Source organism: Meriones unguiculatus, chromosome 11 (assembly GCF_030254825.1).
Source record: "Meriones unguiculatus strain TT.TT164.6M chromosome 11, Bangor_MerUng_6.1, whole genome shotgun sequence".
Lineage (NCBI taxonomy): Eukaryota > Metazoa > Chordata > Mammalia > Rodentia > Muridae > Meriones > Meriones unguiculatus.
Window position 1 is genome coordinate 10446913 of NC_083359.1, and position 8408 is coordinate 10455320.

The window sequence follows — 8408 nt, forward strand, 5'->3', positions numbered from 1 at the left end:
TATAGATGGTTGTGAGCCACCTCGTGATTGCTGTGAATTGAACTCAGGACCTCTGGAAGAGCAGCCGGTGCCTTTACCTCTGAGCCATCTCTCCAGCCACTAAATCCATTTTAACAGAATGGCATAACAGTGCCTACAACTGCCTGGTGCCCAGGAGGTCAAGGCATCCACTGGTCTGTCTAACTTGCAAGGAGTCCGATATAGGAATCCCTTTGTAACAGAACTGAGTCTTTCTCTGCCATGGTAGAAGGCCACTGGATGCTATTTAAAATGGAAAAGAATGGAAGGTGGACAGAAACAGTGTGCATCCAGGCTGGAGAAGGAAGAAGGATTCCAAGAGTTTGAGGGTAGGAACTTCATCAGATTGACTCGTGGCTTCATCTCCCGTGTAGGAAGCCTGGCAGTGATTGGTGCAGACTCTCTGTCCGCAGGGGGAGGGGGCTGGGGAGCCAGGGATTGCTGGTTCTTGTGTTGTTTCTAGAGTGCTATTTGATACCTAACACTGTGTGCCTGCGATGCCTAAATAAAAATAAAAAACATACTTCAAGGAGAAACAAACAGGCCACCATGCCTACGACACAGGACAAAATATAGAGGGGGGAAAAAGGAGTGGAAGGGAGGGAGGCCAAGAAGTAGATGATGAAAAAGAAAAAGAAAACCTTTTAGAGAATCTAGGGTCACTCTGAAACCCCACCGGTGAGCTATAAGCTCACAGAAGAGCCACCAACCTCTCAGCGGAGCTATATGGGTGAAGATGCCGTCACTACTTCGGCCTCTGCACCTTGAGCCGCAGTGACCAGCTGTACCCACCTAGTCACTCTTCCAGCCTGGTGACCATCCCAAGCATCCCAGTACCAAGGTAGGCTAGGAAACACCTTTCCCCTGGTGCCCAGTTCTCTGTGGGAACACCCTGCTGAGAGGAATCTGGGCCAGGTAGACAGACAGAAGGAGCTGCTCAAAGGGTTCCCAGTCACATCGCACAACTTTAACTGGAAGCATGGCCGTAGGCCTGACTTGCAGAAAGTCAGCCTTGCTGGCCACGCCTTGGAGGTCTTGTGGGTTCACACAAGGTTATCAGGTCAGAGAGCTAGGTAGCTACAACCCCAGGCCAAGTCACACAGATCTGTCCTGAGACTGAGTACCGGGCCAGGCTAACAGTAAAGGAGAAGTGGTGTCAAGTGCTAGGGTTTCTCTGAACATCTTCCACTCTGCAGAGAGAAGGCTAGTCACTTCCATCTGGGCTCCAGCCCTGGGCCTTCCTCTTGCCTGGAATCCAGCTCTCAGGCAACACGCTGTGTACCCGCTTCTTATTTCCAGGGTGGGGTTATCCTCCTTATGTAGGGAAGAAGCGTGTTGGCATGCTTGGCCTTTGGCTACTATGGTTCTGAGAGAACGTGTCTGGACGGAGGGTTGCTGGGAGACCCTAAGGAAGTGAATTTCCTCTTCTGGGACCCAGGGCTCAGATGGGTTGAGACATTTGTCCGATGAGTAGCCAAGAGGGCTTGGGTACCCTTAGAGCAATGCCCACTTTGCCCTCCCAATTTACACTGTCCTAAGTCTGAGTTTATTCATTTTGCTAAGAACTGGCAGGTCTTATGTACAAATATTGTCCCTTCCCCTCAGGATAGAGCCACACCTCAAGGGAGGGGCTGATATCAGAGAAGCAGAAGGGCCACTGTGATAACAGGGAGGAGTCCTACAGAGGGGAGAGGTTGTAGCCGACAAAAGTCTTTAAGTTTTGGGGGTTTTTTGGTTTGGTTTTTTTTTTTTTTTTTTTTTGACACAGGGTGTCCATGAAACCAGAGGACAGTTTGCCACAGGCTATGGCAGATGGGGCTGCCTGGTAGAAACAGGGAAGGGCTGTAGCTCAGCCAAGACGGTTGTGTGTATGTGTGTACATGTGTGCATGCATGCAAGTGCAAGCACATGTGGAGGCCAGAGGTCAGTATCAGGTAGCTTCCTTTTTTTTCTTTTTAATTAAAAACAAGATGTCTCACTATGTAGCCCCAACCAGCCCCAGCCCCAGCCCCAGCCCTGATTGTTTTGAGACATTGAAATCACACACCGAGTGGTGGTGGCTCCTGCTTTTAATCCCAGAATTCAAGAGGCAGAGGCAGGCAGATGGATCTCTGTGAGTTCTAGACCAGACTGGAATATAGAGTGAGTTCCAGAACAGCTACACAGAGAAACCCTGTCTTGAAAAACCAAAAAAGAAAGAAGGAAGAAAGGAAGGAAGGAAGGGAGAGAGAGAAAGGAAGGAAGGAAGAAAGAAAGAGAGAGAAAGAAAGCACAAGGAGTTTTTTCCCACCAAATAGTTCTCCAAGAAGTATGTAATATTTCAAGATATTTTAAGTATTTAGGATTTAAATATCAACACAGTTGATTAATATAATTAATGTTAATAGTATTTTAACATAAATAGATGATAAGCCTGCTGTTCTGTACAGCTCAAATCCTATCCCTTTCATGTAGCCTTCCTGGATCACCAACCCAAGATCTTCAATGGCAAGATGAATCCCAAAGGGTCTCAGCACCATCCAGTGACTCAAGACCCCAGACTCAAATGCTATCTGCTGGAGATGGAGGAAGAACATAGGATCAAAGCAAACGGTTTGTGATTCTAGTGTTGTCCTTATTGTATTGAGCAAGGTGAACTGTAGGCTCTGGCTTGACCCCTGACCAAGTTCTAAGCCAGTGCTGCCCCAACAGTCAGTCTCTAGCAGATCACAGAAGGTGTCTGTCTGTTGGCTAAGGAACAATAACAAGAGGGGAGAATTTCTCCAGTCACTGCCCAGCTTATGCTCCTTCCTGGTATAAAATAGCCTACATTCAGTAACAATTCTACATTCAGTAGAGGCCAGACATGGTGGTGCACACCTTTAATCCCAGCATTCAAGAGGCAGAGGCAGGCAGACCTCTGTGAGTTTGAGTTTGAGGCCAGGCTGGTCTACATAGAGGGACCCGTCTCAAAGAAAACAAACAAAAACAGCTAGTATAATAGGGTAGGTCTACTTTGTCTCCCAAGGTCCAGAGTCCCATGGGGTTTACCCAAAGGCCCCATCACCTGCGTGTTCAGTAACTAGGCAGAAAGAACCCCCAGAAACCCCGCCATCTGTACCCTAGTGGATGGCTCTCTGTGGTGCCGTGGTGCTTTAGCCAGCTTCTGGGTGGCTCCAGTAGTTAGCAACCCTGCTCACACACGTGAGTACCTCTGAGGAAGACAATCCTGGCTTGGTAAGGCAGAAATCCTTTGCATCTCAATAACGACAGATGGGCCAAACTGACCTCCACACAAGCACCAGCAGGGCATCCTGTTTCTCCCAGGAGATCTGAGTTAGATAGGGGTGGTGACAGCTTTAAGAGGGGAGGAGAGCATGCAGCACTCCAAGGAATGATGGGAGCAGAAACGGGGGCGCAGGGTGAGCTGGAAGAGGAAGGGAAAGAGGGACTTAGGGAAAGTGGAACTCTGGGGACCACTGTGGTGATGTGCCCACACTATGCCTGGGGCCTCGGAAACTGTGGGCTTCGCCTGAAAGGTCCCATCTGACCCAGTAGTCAAGCTCTGGGGTCTCTAATCCTCAGACTTTTAGTTTGTCAAATCGAAGAATCACACAAGAACTTCCGTGATATGCGACCATTCTGAAACGGTCTGTTGTGTGGTGCCTGCTAGGTGTTCAACAGTTGTATTTACCCACAGTAGGTCTCCTACTGTGACCTGCAGTGGGGGAGGGGGAATTAATGATAAAGATGCCACTTGAGCAAGTGCATTATGGGAGCAGTTCTTTGTCCCATACCTATGGACTACAGGAATTTGTCTAGCCACATCTTTGAGCCTCAGTGGTCTCTTGTGGCAAACAGCAATCAGAAATAAGCCAAGACCAGGCTCTGATGAGAAGATCTGTCTGCAGGCACCCAGCAAAGGCAGGCTGTGGGTGTGGGCGAGGAGTAGAGGCATACTGTGGTTGAGTGTCTTCGGGCAGGGCAGGCAGGGTGAGGCCAGTATTCCAGGACTTCCCCACCACCACACCGCCCCTTCCATGAACAGCTCTGGCAATCAGCCTGGGCCAGCTAACAGGTTCTGATAAATAAGTATAAACAGCCATGGCCCCGGGCTCTACTTGGAGGCTGTTGGCTTTCTTAGGAAAATCTAGCTGGAGGGCACTGTGTGACAGGTTTTGGGGTACCAAGAAGAATTGGTAGGCAGATGTCCTTGGTAGCTCTGAGCTGAGGGCTCACTGTCCCTAGCCACAGTGTCATACTGGAGCAATGAACTAATTGTGGCAATATTGACAGTGATTATAGCACCCTCTTGCTAAGTGCTAATGACCCTGTTTAATGTTCAAAGGAAGCTGAGAAAAAAAGATTCTCGGGAAACACTTCAGATGCAGGACCTTGTATCGGGATACGTGAAAAACTCCTATGACTGGAGAGTGGGAAATCATCCAGCCAATGAAAATGCACGAAGGGTCTGAACAGATGCCTACCCAGAGAAGATACCTGTGAGTGGCAAATCAACAGCCTCACTGTTGCCTGAGGTACCAGCGGGCTTTGCCCCTCCTTCAGCTACCACAGTGCGGCCCCTGCTGTGCTGCCATGGCCACTCTGTAAGCAGAGAGCCCATCCTAAAGCTTGCTTTCTAGCTCCTGTTGACGGTAAAGAACTGGGGCGCTCAGTGGCCGTGACCAGATCCCAGGCAAGGCTGTCAGCCCCACAGGACCACCTGTGTCCTCTTGTTGGACCCCGGAATTCCCCTTTACCACATCCTGAGGCCCAGGCTCCTCTATGTTCTTTTGATGGTGCTCTTGCCAAGGAACGCGTGGGACAGGACAGCTGTCTGGTGTCGATGCCTGTCCACAGTTCAGGGTGTCAGATTCCGGACTCAGTCTCATGAGGGTCATGTCTAAACCGCCACCAAGGAGACCTGTGGAAAGTCCTTAGGTGCTGGGAATTCCCTCTGCAGAATCTGGCCTGATGGACATGCAGTTCTATAAATGTTCATGTTTGTCTCCTTATCTTTTTGTGTTGTTTATTAAAGTATTGATATAGTTTTAGTAACTATTTTTAGGTTGCAAAACTTAATTCTTCATCTTTATATGATTAAACTCAAAATCTTTGATGTGGAAGAAATAAAGGTCATGTGTTTAATCCTGAAAAAAAAAAAAAAAAAGATGAAGATGAAATCTCAGGGTTAGGGTTAGGCCACAACCCTCCTCGAATGGTCCCAGACACTCCTGTAGGCAAACGGAGCTGATCAGGTAACACACAGAAAGCTGAGCATGAGGAATGCAGATTCAATGCTGTTTCTAGTACCCTCTCTCGAAAGGATTCTTGGGGAAGAGAAAGAGAGAATATAGCAACGTAGTCACTCAGAAATGTGAGAATTCAGAGGTGACCTAGGACTCGCAGCTGAGACAAAGATGTTCTATTTATATATTTTTTCATTTGTTGATTTATGTATTGTTGTAATACTGGAGATTTGAAATAAGGGCCTCATGTATACCATGCAAGTGCTCTGTAAATGTACTATATCTTCAGACTTCTTTAGAATCTTTAATTTTGAGGCCATTCTTGAACTTACGAGTCTCCTGCCTCAGCCTCCCAAATAGCTAGGACAACAGGCCTGCATCACCACACCCAAGAGGATGCTGTACTTAGACATAACCAAGCTGCCATCCATTGGAGCCTGTACCAAAGTGAATGGCTGGAGCCTCGCCAGCTTCTCGTGACCAACCAAGCTCTGTCATTGTGGAGCACTTCACAGCAATGGAAGAATGAGGACATGAACACACTGCCATTTCAGACAGGTCTTCAGGAGAGACTGCTAAGTGGTTGGTTTCACTTTAGGCTTATAAGTGAAGTTGAAAAATGAGGAGTGACGCCAGGGATGGGGGTGGGGAGTGTGCACACCTTTAATCCCAGCACTCAGGAGGATCTCTGAGTTCAAGGTCAGCCTGATTTACAGAGCAAATCCAGGACAGCCAAGGCTACACAAAGAGACCCTGTCTCAAAAAAAAAGAAAAGGAATAAATGTAGATTTGTATTAATTTGTATTTATGAGTATAAAATTCTGGAAGAACTCATAAGGGACAGATATTTTTAAAAAGCTCCATTTCATGTAACTAGGGAGAGCTAAGCAGATGACAGACAAGATGGGAGGCAAGTTTTCCTCAGTTCTGAACCTGCAGTAAACCTCTATGTGCACAAATTCCAGATCTGTATTTCCATCCAGCCATGGGCCAGAGACATTCAGGGTCTGGCTATAGTTTGATAGTAGAGCCCTGGTTAGTGCTCCTAAGGTCGACAGGTTCCAGCCCCAACACACACACACACACACACCACAAAGATGTCACATCTGTGCTGAGCACACACAGAGTTTTTTCATTGAGATTATTTCCTAAAAAGACACCACAGCAGCCAGCTATTTCTATAGCATTTCCATGATGCCAGGTCTGATAAGTCACACCTGTCATGAGACTACAGGAGGATGTGACAGATTTGATGAAGAGATGAGGCCTATCATAGTTAGCTTTGACTTTCAGTCTGAGAAAGCCTACAGCCATGTGTGAGGCACTGCCTCAGTCAGATTGGCTTTGTGGGAATGGCGAGTACAGGGAAGAGCTTGTGCCAATGCCTCACAGATAAGAAATGACAATGTTTTCTTTTTTGAAATATGACTGTGGGGGGGCTGGAGCAATGGCTCAACAGTTCAAAGCAGTTGCTGTTCCTGTTGAGGACCCGGGTTTGATTCCAGCACCACACAGTGGTTCACACCCACCTAACTCCAATACCAGCGCATCTGCTTCCTGCTCTAGAGGTGGCGGGACCTGGGAGAAAGGGGGCAGACTCAAGCAATAGCCCACTTTATTCAGAGTAGCAGACAATTTATACTCTGAGGGCTAACAGAAGACATACAAGTAAAGTGTGCAATCATAAGGGCAGGCTGCACGTGGCAGACAGGGAAGCAGAATCCGAGAACAATTCCGTGTTTCTGAAGAAACGGCTCGGAAGACTCTTGTCTTGGTTTCTTGGAGTTTTCCTGTGAGCACTCAGAAATCTCCTTACACGACTCTGTCCTGGGATCCAAAGCTTTCTTCTGTCTCCCACAGACATCAAGCACAAACGTGATGCATGAACTCATTATGTGCAGGCAATATTCATATACATAAAATAAAAATAATCTTTAAAAAGGAACGATGACTTTGTGACTCTGTGAGCAGCTTTCTGCCAGTGTAACACTCTGGGCCACCCTCCTGCAGTTGGCAGAAGGGTACTTAACATCTTTTCCCAGATCTTACATCGTAGTGAAGGGGCAGGGCGCTGTGTGGCCCAGTGAACCAGATAATAGCAGGGGCATCAGAATGAGGGGGAGACAGGCCCAAAAGGTCACAGTCTGCAAGGCTCCTGGTGTGTGACACTCTGGCAAAGGCAAGAAGGACAGGGGCCAAAAACTGGTCCTGTGGGTGGGGGAGATGTTGGAGGGTGCGTCAGGAGAGTTAGTAGTGGTGGTTCAGCGGCTGGTAGAAAACAAACAGCAGTCACACAGATATGTAGGCTCTGATTTTTTTTAAACCTACTTTATTTGGACTTTATGTTTACTATTCTATCTACATATATGTTAAAAAAAAATTCCAAAACAACAACTAAAATCAAACCCAAGGACCGCAAAAGGCTCTTTTCCAGTTTGTCATCAGACCCCCTTGCTGTGCAGACCCCCAGTCAGCAGGGTCCCACCAGGGCTCTCTAACTTAACCCGGTGCTTTAGCTTTCTCTCTGCCTGGACTGCTCTCCCCTCTCCCACTCAACTCACTCCTTTACCTCAAGTCTTTCTTTAAAAAGACTCCATCGAAGCTGAAGCCCTGGTGGCCACCTGCCTGCCTCCAGGTGCATACTATCCCAGAACCAGCGGGATCTGGAAGCTTTTGCTCCCTCAAACCACTCCCTTCCTTCAGCGCACTCCTGTGGAGCCGTGCCCCAGGCACAGATAGGGAGCTTCATCTGTTTTGCTCATCTGTGTCGGACAACAGTGCCTGCTCAGCGGGAGATTCTCAGTGGATTGAAGAACACCCAAATAAGCCAGATCTACACCCCTATTCTGGTCCCCATGAGAACCAAGCAGGCACAGCCACCGGAAGCTTCCGGCACAGAGTCACTCAGTGACCCCAGCAAACATTCATTGCTCACTTTATTCTCTTATTTTCCAGAAAGGACTTTATGCATTTGGTTTGGGTGGGTATGGGTTTCATATAGCTCAAGCTGAAGATGTAGCTGAGAATTGCCTTAACTCCTGCCTCCACCTCCAAAGTGTTAGGATTTACAGACCAGCACTATGCCTGCCTGCCTGCCTGCCTTCCAAAAAGGATTTCTTCAGGGCTTACAGACCCCAGCAAGTAAAGAGACGCAAGTAGGGA

The 8408-nt window shown here is 47.9% G+C and overlaps 1 long non-coding RNA gene across 1 annotated transcript in view; it reads left to right on the forward strand.

The window, feature by feature from the left end:
- LOC132646285 (uncharacterized) overlaps positions 1-5131 on the forward strand; it is a 10650-nt gene extending 5519 nt beyond the window's left edge. The window contains exons 2-3 of the long non-coding RNA XR_009584407.1: positions 2473-2610; positions 4346-5131. This is a non-coding gene — a long non-coding RNA (uncharacterized LOC132646285). The remainder of the gene's footprint in view (positions 1-2472; positions 2611-4345) is intronic.
- Positions 5132-8408: the final 3277 nt, after the last annotated feature.